The sequence below is a fragment of the Lissotriton vulgaris genome, chromosome 6 (assembly GCF_964263255.1).
Source record: "Lissotriton vulgaris chromosome 6, aLisVul1.2, whole genome shotgun sequence".
Taxonomy (NCBI): Eukaryota; Metazoa; Chordata; class Amphibia; order Caudata; family Salamandridae; genus Lissotriton; species Lissotriton vulgaris.
In genome coordinates this window covers 1,811,173,860-1,811,190,337 of record NC_141694.1, presented here as the reverse complement: position 1 = coordinate 1,811,190,337, position 16,478 = coordinate 1,811,173,860, and positions in this window count along the sequence as shown.

Sequence of the window (16,478 nt, the reverse complement as noted above, 5' to 3'; positions counted from 1 at the left end):
AACACTCATTTTGAGATAATTCCCCTTACCTAATATTAACAAATGAAGGTTATTTACTCTAATGAGGTCTTTTTAATTTTCTTAACCAGCGGATCATAATTACGTTGGTTGATTTCCTTAACATTAGGAGATATAGATACCCCGAGATATGTAGCCTGATTGACTCTATAAGGGCTCTCAAATGTAGTATTTCCTGTACATAGTACCATTGTTTTATTCCTATTCAAGGAATACCCTGAATAAGAGCCAAAGGTCCGGGTGATTTGCTCTATCTCCTGAATTGCCTCAGTGGGGTTAGGTGTTAATACCACCACGTCATCGGCATAGGCTAGAATTTTAGTGTTAAATATGCCAACTTTCACCCGTTCTATTAAAGTGGAGGTAAGTAATTTTGATATTAGTGGGTAAATGTAAAGGGCGAATAAGATTGGGGAGCATGGGCACCCCTGCCTCGTGCCCCTTTGGATATCAATAAACTCTGACTCGATACCGCTGATGGTGAGTTTGGCCTTAGGCTCTGCATATAGTGCTTTGCTGGATTTAATAAGACCCTCTCCGAAGTTGTTTAGTTCCAAAACTCCCCACTGGAACTGCCAAGACACTCGATCAAAGGCCTTCTCGGTGTCAAGCAGGATCATTGACATCTGCCCCCCGTTGTTCCCATCATGTCAAAAAGGGAAATGGCTCTCCTGGTATGATCTGTTGTGCCCTTTCCGGGAATAAAGCTGTACCGCCACGGAGAGACCAGATGCTCAATAACCCTGCTGCACCGGTTAGCGAGAATCTTGGCATAAAGTTTTGAATCAGAGTTTATAAGCGATATAGGGCGGTATGAAGATGGCAGCTCAGGAGACTTTCCTTTTTTGGGAAAGATGGCTATATTTGTGCATTTCCAAGATTCAGGTGGAATGCCACGATATTGCACTCCAAGAAACAAATCTAATAAATAGGGCATAATCTGTTTCCCAAGTATTTTGTAGAGATCCAACGGGATCTTGCCTCGACCTGCGGCTTTTCCATTAGATAGCTCTAAAAGTGCCATTTCAAGCTCGGTAATTGAGATTTCCTTTTCAAGATCTTCCCTAGGTAAATCATCAATCGTCCTAGTTAACTCTGAGTTTAAAAGTCAGTTACTTAGAAAGTTTTTTATATCTGCTACAGTCTGTTGATCTTCATTTTGATAGAGTTTTTGATAGTAGCGTTGGAAGGCCGCTACAATTTCAACAGATGAAGTATATTTCTGCCCTTCAAAATCTATAGTTTGTATAGTATTATAAGATTGTTTCTGGCGTGTTCGAAGGGCACGTTGTTTTCCCACCTTTTCCCCATTCTCATAGATGTTTCTTTGATTTGCCTGGAAATTTTCAGCTGCTTTTTTTGTAAAGCCACTATTGATTTCACAGAGTTCCTAGGCAGGCTGATGTTTTCTAAGGCTGAGGGGTTGGAAAAACTCTCTAGAGATGTTGAAGAATTCTTTGCTGTGGTTGGAGCTGACTTCAATGTGGTCAGCGAGGGAGTTCTTTTCTATTTTTTTCAGGAGCGGTTGGTATTGGTTGATGGATGTGTTAAGAGTGCCTCAGTTTGGTTGAGCCAGGTTTTGGTGATGAATAAGACATCAGAGGCTTTGGAGCTGATGGGTCCTAGCACCTAAACACTGAAGATCATGAAGTGCTACAGGAATGCAGGTGAAATGCTGGGCTCAGGTGATCTGGTGAATGAAGAGCTAGAGTCTGAAGAGCTACAGCCTGGAGAGATGTTGCAATATCCTGTTCATAAGTCTCAAAAACAAGCAGAGATATCCAGACCTGGTGTAGCTTTTATACCGGAATATAGTCAAACTCTACATGACTGCCAAATCTGTTTTTTCATGGCTAAAGCAGGGTTGAAATTCATTAGCTCAGTGTCTATACAACAACCTGCTTATTTTAATATTCTGGCAGTCCAGAGTTGTGCAATGCTAAGGAGGCCCCTATATCAAGTCTCATGGAATGTGCTTTCCCTCTTTATGATATGTTGCTTGAGTGGGGCCCATCCAAAGAGACACATTTTTTTTAAAGCGAGGGACTATGTTCACATGACCTGACCTTGCCACTAATAATGACTGATGAAAACTGATTATACTATGGCTTAGGCCTTTTTGAATGAGCGTTCTGGCCCTCTTTGGTAAAGTTTATAGCAAATATGTTTTGCATGTATAAAAGTGCTTGAGAACCTGTGATGGTTGAGATGTGCAATGTGGTCACTTTCTCTATATAGGGAACCCCTAGGGTTATAGGTTGCTCCATAGGGTTAGTGGTAGGGGGAGAGGTGTGGCGCAGCAGCCAGGGTGGCTGATTCAGAAGCGCAGGTCTCACGGTTCTATCCTTGGCACCAGCAGCAGCTCAGCTATGCACCCTGTGACTTAAGGCAGTAACTTACTTAATCTTCCCAACAGCCCCCAGCACCTGAGAGCCTTAGTAGTGAGTAGTCTGTGCTTCACAAATACCGGAATGGCAGTGAGAGAGTGCTATCTCCCCAATCCAGCATGATCCCCCGGAACTGCTTCTGTCAGTCCTATCCTCCCTATGGAATGATTTGCTAATCCAGTTTCACAGGCTGGCACCAATAACTGCTTGGTTGAAAGAGAAGGACAGACCAGTTCTAGCAGACAACTGAGTGACCTGTCTTGAATAACACACGCCCAAAGAAATTACCAATAAGCAAGGGCACCATATACACTACTTGCAGTGAAGACCGGCTTCCAGCCCTACCTCCCTATCCTGTGTACCGTGAAAAGAACTGAGTTGGCATAACCAAAAGCAGGAGAACACCTTCTTCCAAAACTGGTTGCCATAGAGATGTTGAGCACTGAAAGGAAAAGGTTTATTGAGTTTCGTGTTTGCCCCTATGTCTTTGTGGTCATCAAACTGAGAAATCAGATTCAGAGTTTATGTCCGTTCTTCCTGGAAGTAGACAAGAGCAAATTCCTGTAAATGATATGGTGTTCATTTGTTTATTTACTCTTGGAGCTCTGATCACCTAGTAGAGGAAGGTAAAGCCCAGCAGAAGTTACCATGGCTGCCTCTCCTTCAAGGTTAGGGACCATACCCCAAGACTCTGGAAGAATTATCCATTCATCGATCCATATTTTTTTCCAATGTTTACCAATGAAATATTCTGAACTGGAAGACAGGAGAAAAAAAAGAAACTTCAAAGCATTCTGATAGCTGACCCTTCCATCCACTTGGACACTGTAGATGGCCAGCTTACCCACCATTCTTCCTGCTTTTTCTCTACTGTCTCTGGCTGAGAGGATTTAGGGCTCCTTTCGTGACTTGAAATCCCATCTTAATATCCTTCTTTTTGTGCTGTACGTAAAAAGGTTTTGTGTGCAACATGAAAGCAATTTCTTAGCAGGATGGGCTGTGCTGATCCCTGTGGTTGGTATTTCTACTCACCGTTTTTGGAGATGGTTAGAAATGTCAGATATTTACCATGCTGATGGGTCCTTACCTGTTAGCTGACATTAGTTAGAATGTTGTGTTAAAAGTTAGGACACAATCCGCAGTAATCCTTGAACTGCATCATCGTGCTTTCCCACCCATGAGTGACATTGTTGAACTTGGATTAAGGCACCATTGGTCAATGTAAAAGACAAATAATTGTATCCCTGCAAAACACTATTCAATGCAAAATTTAGATAGAGGTGTTGCTTTTGGATTAATAACAATCCCATGAAGGATCAGGGACACAGTGAAGACAGCAACAAACCTTATTTTGGTTATTCACAGTATCACACACACACACTGTACTAAAGATAAATACAAATGTTGAGTAAAAGTTTGTATTACTAAAGGAGCAATCTGTTTCTCAGTACATCTACAACAACTACACAGAATATTATAAATTCACCACGAAGGCAAGTTATAAATAATGAGAATAAAACGCAAATTTCTAGCATGTTTTAAAATGTCATCTTAAGCCTGACATGTAATGTCTTCTTATATGCGCAACTCTAAGAGAGCATGGAAAGCAGAGTTACTTGCAGGCTAGAACTCCTTAGAAAGAAGAGATGCACTGCACAGCTTGTTGACAACAAAAGCTATCTTTATCAGCAGATGTGTGTAGCCAGTGTTCCCTGTGAAAGCACAATCACTTGCTGCGGTCTTCCTTTCGGGCTCGGCTTCTGTCTTCAAGTGAGATTTAGCATCTGCAAAGTGTGCTGCCAGTACCTTCTCTGGCAGAATCTTGGTCACAAATCTTGTCAAAGAACCTTTCCTGACAAGCTGTAGTCGTTATATATTAAATCTTATTGGAGATTGTCATATCTTATGTAAGTTACGCAATGTCTAACATAGATTATGTACATCAAGGTGTGCGTCACAGACCTTTCCTTATGAACATTTAAGGTAAAATGATGTCAATTCAGACTACATTATTTTGGTAATATGTCTGTATGTGCTCTTATTTAACTTTGACAGAGGGAAAAGTAGATATTTGGCCCAGACAAATGTTGCATCAAGAGTTGTCTACGTCATCAATCAGATGTTGTCATGTTTTCACCGTTCTCAGAAATTACATCTGCATTAAATGAGAGACCTGTCAATGATTCTGCATAAATCTGAAATGATGGGGGGACAACTTACATTATCCAGGATAGAGTATTCCTACATAAAATGGAATCGGACATTAGTGGCTTTACAATAATACTATTCAATCTTCTGAAATGTCAACTGACACCTTTTGAGGTCAGGATCTTTAGGAGAGACTTGGGGATGGTTTTTCTTCCTGCAGATATAGGAGCATCGGAGAGAAGGGCTCAGTCTCAAGCTCTGGCTTGTCTCTGGCTGAAGGTCAAGTGTCAAATGGCCTCCTCTCTACATCTGGTGTCATGGGCCGTATATCATTTATAGCGTCTTCTGCTTCATACACTGAAATATTGGAAACCTGCATCCACCGTCATCTCATCAAGTGCCTCTGCTTCAATTTAGTAAATAGCTTGAAAAGCTTGAAGTGGAACAAGTACACAGTAAGACACACCACGTGTGTGAATTATTTTTGACACATGTTATGGTGTTATCTAAGGCAGTGGTTCTTAAGCTTTTAACTTCTGTGGCTTCTGACTTAATCATTATTGCAATCTGAGGACACCTACAGATTAATTATTGAAATCTGGAGACCCGTACTGAGTGTCAAGTCAAGTCATTGTTTTATTGTTTGATTAATTAAAATCATTGCAATTTCCCCACTATTGTGGACAAAAAAGACATAGAAAAAGTATCATTACATTTTTAAAATACACCTGATTTGAACACAATGCCATAATTATTCGACAAAAATACAAACACTTTTCTTCAAAAACTCATGTATAGGTGCTCCTACTTACAGAGTCATTCTCCTAGCTTAAAACCCTGATAGCTCTTTGATTTATTTGGTGTAAACTCTCCCCGTCTCCTGAATAGAAAACACAGAAGATGGACTATCAGTTTAGTGGGACGTTACAACTCCGGTAGAGGCTACCATTTAAAACATGGAACAGTGTAATTAAAAATGTGGGGACCCTTTAAGGAAGACAATTATTTTGATAAAGCTCCTGTATTCAAAACTATAATATTTATGAACGTCTATTTGCGGCCTACAGTTAAGCAAGGTCATTTTATGGATTAGCATACTGTCCGCTTATTAATATGATGGATTGACTGTTGCATTGTGGCATGGATCCTACTTATTGTGATTTCTCTCCATAGACTTAAGAGTCTTCTGACCGATGTCATATATTTGACCCCCCCTGCAGGCCAAAATGATGGACGTGCCCTCCAACTAGCATATCACCGCTTGCCTGCTTGAAAGAATGTTCAAGTCGTTGAAAATTAATTTTAAATTCTGTCTCCACTGGTCCAGGACTGCTGGAGAGGTGCATAATATGTGGGTTAAGGATTCTGATTTGAAGCCACATAGTCGACAGTTCGCAGATTGAAAATACTTTTTCCAGATTGGATGCAGGTCTTTTGTATCGTGCACACCCATTCGGAAGTATGTAAAGCTCTTTTTTAAATGCAAGTTGAAGTGCGCGGATAGATATGCTTGAGGCCTTAGTGATCTATTCGAGTTAATGACTGTACACTCGTGACGGCGCTTGGTAATTGCTTTATTGTCAGCCAGCAAGGATTTCTTTTTAGCTGCGGTGTTTGCAGCTTTGCCGAAACTTACTCTATCGTCCCCGTTTTCCCATACTAATTGTAGTTCCAGCTCGGCCAAATATGTTCTCAGGAAACTTCCCCACGAGTTCAGTGTTTCACAAGTCATCTGCTGCTTGATTTCGTCTCAGCATAATCTGTTCCGGGTGTCTGGATTAGAGAAGCAGAATTTTTGACCAAGTTTAACCAAGCCGCACATTCCCCTGAATTTCTGGTGCTGGAGGCCGAATTCCAGTCAGACCTGAGAAGGAGAGCCAGATTTTGGCAGGTCAAAAACGGCCTTGTAGATCCTTGTCTGAAGCTCTTTCAGTAAGTCTGCTTCCTTACCGCACCAGGGGCCTAGACCATACAACAGGGTGGGCTGTATTTGTGCGGCCATAACTTTTAGCAGATGAATATAGTTCGGGCAATCCAACTTTTTACATAGTAATCTATACGTGTAAATTAGTGATTGGGCTTTAGCTTTTAATGACAATGTATTTTCCTTATGAGATGCACCCTGCCCAATTGTTACGCCTTGATATTTATATGAGCGCTGCTCTTCCACAGTTGCCCCTTTGGCAGACCATTTAAACTTGTTTTTTTTGGGATCCACTAAACAAACAATTTTTGTTTTTTCTTTGTTTAGCCCCAGTTGTTCCTGGTCCAAGTATATTGCTAGGTTATTTATTGATCTCTGTAAGCCAATAGGGGTTTGGCTCAACAAAACAATGTTGTCTCCATATTGTAAGATGGCAACTGGCTCATTTGCCATGTTCGGTGGGTGGCAAACCAGCGTTTTTGATGTACGATGCAATGTCTGATAGAAACCAAATTAAAAAGGCTAGGGGCTAGAACGCAGCGTTGTTTCAAGCCTCGCTGCGTATGGATGCTCGGGGTTGTGCTGTGCCCATCGCCCAGCTTTACTCTTGCCCAGGTATCCGTGTATAGGGTGGTTATAGCATTAAGCATTGCTCTTGGCAGGCTCCAAGCATTAAGTTTCTTCCAAAGTTGACCCCTACTTACTCGATCGAAGGCGGATTTGCTATCCACAAAACATGCAAATAGCCGGGATTTCTTTTTTAGCGCTTTTTCGATTAAAAGTGCTAAAATGGCCAGGTTGGTTGTGGTGCCCATCCCTTGCCTGAAACCCGTCTGGAACTTGGGGATTATATTCTACTCCTCCATCCAGTCTTGGCGCTGGACTAACAAACAGGAAGCATAAAGCTTAGCCTCTACGTCTATCAATGAGATCAATCTGTAATTGCACAGCTTACGGTGGTCTCCCTTTTATATATGGGATGGATTATATTCCCTTTCCAGGAAGCCGGGATATTGGACTGTGTGTAGATCTCATTGAAAACAGGAGTGAGATGCGAGGACCAAAATTCTGCGTCGTTCTTAATGATAGCATTAGGAAGGCCGTTGGACCAGCCGCTCCCTCGGTCTTGAGTTTTGATATAATACCTCTTAGTTCCTTTGCGTTGGTCAGGTTTTTCAGCTCATTGCTAAGTGTCTCTGAATTTATTACTCTTCCTTTCGCGGGTTCCGGGTTGAGTATTGGTTGTGCTACCTCTTGCTTAAGATGCTGCCCACGAGGCCGTTCTGCGGGACCTGTTACAGTATTGCTGTACAGGGTTTGCACGTGGTTAACCCACGTTTGTACTACAATTCCCACTTCTTGCTGTAAGGTTGGGCCAGTTTATAATTTGTTTATTATGCCCCAAAAGTCACTGCTGTTGGGCTTTTTGCTTGCGGCCAATAATTGTATCTAGGTGGCCCCCTTGTACGCTTCTTTCGCACTCCTCAGGTTCCTCCTATAATTGCTCCTCAGTTGGCAAAGCTTCAGTTTTTCAGTTTTTCTACCCATTCTTGCTGCTCGTGATTGTAAGCGCACCTCTCTTGCAATCCCTCTTTTCTGTTCTCTTAGCTCATGATTGCACCAGGGCTCTCTTTTAGTTTCCATCCTTGAAGTGCTACCCAGTGTGGCTGGGAATCTTTGAACTAATAGTTTGGTGTGATTTTCTTCTGCTTGTGGGCCCTGTTTACCCAGAAATTCCCTAGCTTTCTCCTGTATGGTTTGTGGCGCCACTCCCTGCCATTTTAATTTTCGAAGATTGAACTTTTTGGGGAATTACACGATGGACTTAATTTTTTGGGCAGGCTTTACTTTGATGTTTCTTCTTAGGATAAGAGTCAGATGATCACTTTCGACTCGCGGGGTGATTTTAAAAGTGTTGATTTGTGGGAGCAGATTGTTGCTGACGATGGTAAAGTCTATCGTTGAAAACACTTTTCTGCTCAGATAAGTAGCTGCTGCTGGAATGTCTCCTGGGGTTTTCCCGTTCAGGATTGTCAGACCGAGAGTTTCTATTTAATTCACTAATGTTCTGGCTCCCTGATTATCTTGATTTTTAGTTTTGTGCAGGGTTTTGGCTATGAGGTTGCAATTGAAGTCACCTAAAATAACTATTTGACAGTGCTGATGACTTCTCTGCATGGATTTTATTAAATTTATTAGGATTGTGTATTTTCCATTCTGCTTTTTTCTTTTAAAGGTGGATGTTGACGTTGAATAATAAAAGTTGCCACTTACATTCATCGGACGAATGTTCACTGCTTAATTTGGTCACTTGGACCCAAATAACCCCCGTGTCCAGTTCTTCAGTTGACCAGTACAGTTTTTGTGTGACGTAAGTTGAAAGGCCCCCTCTTGGGTGCCCAAAGCTTGAAAATCTTTCAGCCAGGATGTGGTATTCCATGAATCCTGTGATTGAAGTTGGAATCAGGTTCCAGGTTTCCTGGAGCAAAATTATGTCTTGTTGAATAAAGAGCGTTAATGTTTCATGGTCCTGCCCCATATCTTTGAAACCATGGATGTTCCATTAGCAGAACGAGATGTTAGCTGGTCGCTCATCTTCCATGTTAGGGGCCAGCCTCCTTTCTTCTTTAGGTATACTTATTATTTAGTATTTTGGGAACCCAGGACCAATCCCTTACTGAGTGATTATTGGAGTTGGAATCCAGAGAACCTGGCCTAAGCAATCTCAATGATTTGAACTATAAAAATACAGAAACAAGCATTGATCAAGCTAATACATAAATTAGGAAATATTTTATTTAATTTACAACCAAATATAAAATTAATAAACATTGTAATTTAAATTCGAAGGTCAGAGCTTTTAAGGAAGGGCTGTGGAGAACCATGCCTCTGTGTAGTCACAGGTGACTCTGCCCCGCCCCGGTAATGTAGTTTTGGCGTACCTGAGTGGGCAGCAGTCCTTCTCTCCCCTTCACGGCTGGCGTTCTGCAGCTGGCGTTCGTGCAGCCTCTTCTCCTTCAATGGGCTGGTATGAAGCTACGTGCCACGAGGTGACTTTCGCTGAAGATGCCGGGAACAACAATGGAGGCTGCTTGGCAGAGGGGGCTCAGAGTTCAGAAGCAGGAGGTAGGAGGGTTTTTCTCGATGGCGATTCAAATGCAATTAAGCAATTGAACTGGTGCTTGGGACACTTGAAGCTCCCTGGAAGCAATCTGAGAGATGTTATAGATACTGCAAATCTTTTCACTAGAATATATATTGCTCTGAATACCAATGGAGGTGTGAGTTAGTGCTTGAGAACGGGCTTTGAAATGGACAGGGTGACTTACTATATGCAAACCAGCAAATGCTCATCACACTGTGTTCAGGGGGAGTGTGGAATACACAGAGGTTCCAGCCGCCTGCCCCTCCCAAGCTCTCAGTAGATTATTCACAAGAAACACTTTGATCAATTTAACAAAACAGGTTTCCGGGCAACACATTTGCTTGATACACTCCCGCTAGCACACTGCGTACTGCAATTATACTGCAACATGTAAGCCATTCTTTGCAGCCCGATATATCACTTCTGGCAGGGTTGGCACAGTGGGAGGGGGCGGAGCAGCCCTGCTGAAGATGAACTGTGATTCTGGGCAAATCACTTAACCTCCCTTTGCATACCAAAAAAATTAATTTGTCATTGATGTAACTGGTGCTCATGCAAAGCGCTCCAATACCTTCTGGTCGAGTCCGTGCTATATAAAACTGCAACAAAAAAAACCAGTGAAAATGTAACACACATTCTCATTCATCACCGTCACATTCTATCGAGGTGAAAGAAAAACATGCTTCATGAATACAAAACCTGATAATTTTGTTTTAATTAATTGTTGTCGGTTCTCAATAAAGCAGCTCTAGGTGGTTTCACCTTTTCCCTAGGGAAAGGTCACTACAAGTGCTTCTGTTCTGTTTTCTTTGTGCTTCTTCCTTGTTTGTTTGATTTTGTGTATATATATAAAGGTTAATTTTTGTAATTATTTTGCGTTTTCTGTATATATTGTCGAGTGGTATCATTGATTATGGTTTGGATGGGTGTGATTGGTGTATGTATTGAAGTCGTGAGAGGGCGTTCTTCACATATGCTTTGAAATGTAAATAGAGTATATATATATATATTGATGTCTTTATTGCCTTTGGATTTATGAATAAACACTTCAGAAAATAATATTAAATAGACATATGTTTTTCAAATAAATACTCTCTGTGTGGGACAATGATGATGTTTTGAACCAAAGAGTGTTTACCTTATTATATATTTATTTCTAGGGGATGTCGCCTTGTTCTTGATTAAAGGTCACTACACGCACTTAATGTTCAATGCACAAAGTGACGCTAGAGTACGACTGTATCATTTTTACATATGTGGTGATATCTGTACAGGGGTGTAACATTTAGCAGTGCAGCAGGAGTAGTAGCACTGAAGACCAGAGGTGTCAGCAGCCCATTACACCCCAATTGTTGCTTTCTTTTACTACCGACCAGAGGCCAGAACTTACTTACTTACTTACTTACTTTGTGGACTTATAGAGCACTGGCGAATCATCCAGAGGGGGATCTCTTGGCACTATTGGAGTAAGTAGGGAGGGTATACCCATCTAGAACAACCAAGTCTTTAGAAGTTTCTTAAAACTGGGTAGCTTGCTGTAAGCCCTGATGTTTGATGGAAATTTATTCCAGTGGCTCACGGCCAAATAACAGAAGGCTCTACCACCCTTCCTTACCCTCTGTATCTTCTGAATACAAAGAAGGTTGGCATTACTAGATCTTAATTGTCAGGCCGGTTGATGCTCCCTGAGTTTATTGCTGAGATAAACAGGGCCTTTCCCCTGTAATGATTTAAATACAACACTGAGCATCTTAAAAATAGCTTGTTCCCTCACCGGGAGTCAGTGTAACTGGTTCAACAGAGGGACCGATGGGGTTCATGCATGCTTATTTAGGGCGTGGCGGGCTGCAGTATTCTGCACTACCTGCAGACGTGTTAGTAGATTCTCCTGGCACCCACCAACAGCGAGTTACCATATTCCAGCCGACTCACCAGGAGTGACTGGACAATAGTTTTCCTTGCTGACAAAGGGATCCAGGGAAAATGTTTCCTGAGCATCCTCATTGTGCCAAAACACGTGCCAGACACTGTCTTGACCTGCTCCTCCATAGATAATTCATCATCTATCCTGACGCACAAATTCTTGGCCAATCTCCTGGGTGACGGAGCTTCACCCAACTCGGGCGGCCACCATCCAGGGGACCAGATTGTCTCAGCCTTCCCGAATAGCAGAATTTCCATTTTTGAGGAATTGAGTTGTAAGAAATTCCTTCTCATCCAGATGGCAATACTAGACGTGTATCTTCTAAATATTTGTTGGGTTGACATAACATCTTCCTCAATGGGAACAATTAGCTATGTGTCATCCACATAGGAAATAGTCTCAACCCTGTGGCTTCCGATGATGTCTGCTAGGGGTGTCACATTTGCATTAAACAGGGTCAGACTAAGTACAAAACCCTGCGGGACACCCCGGTCCACCCCTATCATCTGTGATACAAATGAACCCAACTGGATGCTCTGTGTCTGCCCCGCTAGAAAGCTGTGAATCCACTCTAGAGCCTCACCCCGCACCTCAATCCCCCTCAGTCTGTCCAGCAGCAACCGGTGTGAGATGGTATCAAATTCTGCTGACAGATCAAGGAGTAATAGGATCACTGGCGTACCTCTGTCTAATGTCAATCTGATGGGGTCCGTCACTTCTAACTGTGCGGCCTCCGTGCTTTGTGATGCACAAAATTCAGACTGAGAGGGATCCAGGAGATGATTCTGTTCCAGATAGTGAGACAGATGTTGGTTCACTAGAGTTTCCAGAACCTTTGCACACCAGGGGAGGAGCGAATAGGCCTGTAGTTCTGCAGCTGAGACGGATCCACCACCGCCTTCTTTAGGAGTGGCTTAACCCGTGCTCTTTTCCACTCATTCAGAAATATATCTGTCTCCAATGAGATGTTGTATATTTTAGAAAACACATCTGCCAGCACCGGGCTGAGTATTAATATCACCGCCGGGGGTACAGGATCAGATGGCGGAGCATCTCCCTCCCCTTGTTCCACTGTAACCATATCAATGGACTGATAAATCATGTCAATCTTATTGGAAAAATACCTGGCTAAGTCGTCGCATAGTTCCAGTATAGGATGGGGTTCTGCGTTATCAGCCTTCGTGTTTGAAATTCCTTCAGTATCCTATATAGTTCCCTGGAGGAATTTTTGGCTTCCATAATGCGGACACCCAGGTGTGCCCTTCTTCTTGTATTACAGCTATTCAAGTAGACTCTATGTGATTTCCAATATAGCAGTTCATATTGCTCCCCCTTTGACTTCCTCCATCTCCTCTCCAAAACTCTGCAATTGGGCTTCTCTTTCCTAAGAGTGTCTGAATACCAAGGGGCCGGAGCCGCCCAATTCGAGTAGTGACCCATTTCAGGGGATCTAGGGTGTCTAAAGCTACCAGAATCGCTCCCTCAAATTCTCCCAGGCCAAATTAGGATCCACATCCAGATTAAACAAGGAATCCCTATAAGCTTGGATGAAAGCGGAGGCGGGTACTCTCGACCAGGGTCTTTGAAAACTCTTCTGACCTTGCCCCCGGTGTACTGGATGGGCAGACAGTACTGATAAACTTAGTGTCATATGGTCCATCCAACCACGTACCTGAGGAGGTTCAACAGCCAAGTCCAATGTGTTGGAGAAGATGGCATCTAGGGTGGGGCCTGCACTGTGGGTAGAGCTGGTGATTCTCAAAGATAGCCCAAAAGATTCCATTATTGCAATTAAACTAGCAGAGTCCAAATTAGAAGGCACCTCTAAATGATGGTTTATATCTCCTAACAATAATAAGTTCTTTTAATTCAAAACATGGGGTGCCAGTCTGTTCAGTAGTGCGGTACCGGCCTCCTTAATACTGCCCCATAATGGGTGGTATACCAATGCTCCTGTCCATTCTATGACCACGTTACACTCTTCTCTAAAAATTTGGAGCTCCATAATGGCCGAAGAGATTCTATCAACCATCCTAATCTAGTAAGGGAGCCCCGTGATGATGGCTAATACTCCTCCTCGTTTAAAGAGCCTATCCAGTCTGATGACTGCATAGTTATCCAGGAAGGCCACTGCTTGGGCTGGTGTAGCCTCATTATTAAGCCATGTCTCTGTAAAAAGGCAGATATCGGGCTTACGGTCCTCTAATAGATCCCAAGTCTCTTTTGCGTGCTTGGGAATGGATCTGGCATTCAGATATAATCCCTGAATGCCAGGTCTCTGTCTGTCCTACCCCATGTCCCCCTGGCTATCACAGTGTCTCTCCTGTATCCCAAACTGAGGTTTGGAAGAAGGAAATGGTTGTTTAACCGGGACCCACCCACAGTTAGTACACCTGTCAATCTTTATAGACCTCTTACCCTCGTCTGTCCGAAGCTCTTGGTCCCCGGTACATGATAGTGGGAGATTATACACCAAAAGAGTCTCTCGTGTGTGAGTCATTTGTCTCTCTAAGAGATCCTGCTGTGGGACAAGCAAAATTCCCTGGCGGCTGGCAGCATTCTGGCATGGACGGGTGCAGACGGGCTTACCTTTGGCGCAATGGCGGAGTGCCTGCTGCAAAAGTCCGCTGCGCGCCCGCCCGGAAACTCAAATTTATGGCAGTGGTGTGTTGGCGTGTTGGCAACAAGACCACCAACCGCCCACTCAGTTACCAGAGAGAAAAGACTACTCTCTCCACTCAAACAATCACGTAATGTGATTGCGATGGACCAGTGAGTGTCTTGAGTGCCCCCGTACAGTTAAAAAAACACACAGCAATAAAATATATAGTGTCAGTTTAGAATTCAAAACATGACAGTTCGGATAAAATGTAGGCTTTAAGTGCTGCCCCCAATACCTTCCTTCACGAGCACGCCCGCCCGGTAGCTGAAATTTAATTGCAGTGGCGTGTTGGCATGTTGTCAACCCTTGAGAACCCTCAGAATGGACTATATCAAGATCAAACATACTGTCTCCAACACATACACACAAACCTTCTCACACAAATGTCCCATACACACAACCCTTGCCATATGCATGAAAAGAGCCTTCCACACATACAAGCACGTTTACACACATTACCTCGCTATATACATACTCGGACACACATACACAAGCTTTCTGTATAAACACACAAACACAATCTCCCTATCTACACACAAGCATTCAAACATACACACCCAAACTCTCTATACACATCTTAACACACACAACACCCCACAGAGACACCTAAGCAAACCACACACAGACAACCTTTCTGTAGACACCTTAGCACACATTCACGCGCACACACACACAAATGTGCGTGCACACCCCCCCACATACACAAACTATTTACCAAATACCGAAGCCCACACGAGTGGGCACACAATCACTATGAGCGGTTTTGATTTACTTCTGACTGCGGCAGCTCATTCTTCATTGAGTCCTTCCACAAACAGCTTAGCAGCCAGGAGGAACCTGCCTGCCTCACTGCCCCAGTCACAGCTAATACACAGGTGAGAATTCCACACACTAAAAATTGTTCACATGTATCATTTAGCATGCAGTTAGGAATTTCGAAATTTGCCCTAATCTTGACATTAACTATTTCTTTTTTTAAGCAAATTTCAAATCCCATTTGATTTTGTTACAAAGTCTATGGAAAGTCTGAGGAAGAAGCCTGGTAAGTAGGTATAAATACTGCAGCTAGTAGGGTGTGTAAGGAGCCCACTGCTTTCTAATTAGTTGTTATTTTGCTTCAAAGCCGGAGGGTGTGGGCCCTTTTTTCTTTACTTTCACAAAACGATACCATACCCTAGTCACACTAATATCCAATTGCTGCAATGGGAAATACACATAAAATGCACATGTACCTTGTGAACGTGTTTGCTTTTTGTCACACTGCTCTGAACCATACACACCCTATAGTAACTGTTCCAATGCAACTTGTTAATGGTCTTTCAGGTTTAGGCTGTTCAGGCACGGAAAGGCCCTTGTTAATTGTTGGCAGAGCTTTATTGTAAATTGGAAATCTCGTGTCAGTTCAATTTCTCCTTCCCTCCAGCGTTCATCTCTTTACTTCAACACCAGAGTGGATTTTGACACCATACATCATTTTTTGGCCTGCACAGCTCTATTTGTGCACTAATTGGTTACGTAACATTACAACTCTACCACCAATGGACACATTCTTGATTTAGGCATTTTGTTCGCTGCATCAATTGTCACATAATTAAACATTTTCCGCATTTGCCAAATGATCCATCATCTGCTGCATAAGCTGCAGATTTGAACAAAAAAATACTTATTTCTAGCTCAAACGGCTCAAATGTTTCCAAAAATGCAGCTCCACATGTTACAGCGTGGTGAAAGGCCCATTGCAAAGCTGGAATAGTCACCTTTTACTTATTGCTAAATATTGGTGTTAGATGTGTGATAATAGTGCACAAATATCTCTTCTTTCTGTACCTCTCCTGATTCTTTCTGATTTTCTCTTCCATCTTTCTGCACGTTTCTTCCTCTTCCTGCACCTCACTGTCTTCTTTCTGCACTTTACTTGCCTCTTTCCACATTTATCTTGCTACTTTCTGCACCCCTCTTGCTTCTTTTTGCACCTCTGTTGGTTCTTCAATCATCCTTTTTGCCTGTTTCCGCAAAACAATTGCCTCTTTTTGTAGTTCTCTTGCCTCCTTCTGAATCTCACTTACCTCTTTCAATTGCCTCTTGCTGCACCTCTCTTGCCTCTTTCTTTTGCTCACTCTTTTTTCTGTACCTCTCTTCCCTCTTTCTGCACCTCTCTTGTCCCTGTCTGCACACCTGTTCCCTCTTTCTGCATCCCTTTTGCCTGTTTCTGCAACTCTCTTGCCTCATTCTACAGTTCTCTTGCCTCCTTCTGCACCTCACTAGCCTCT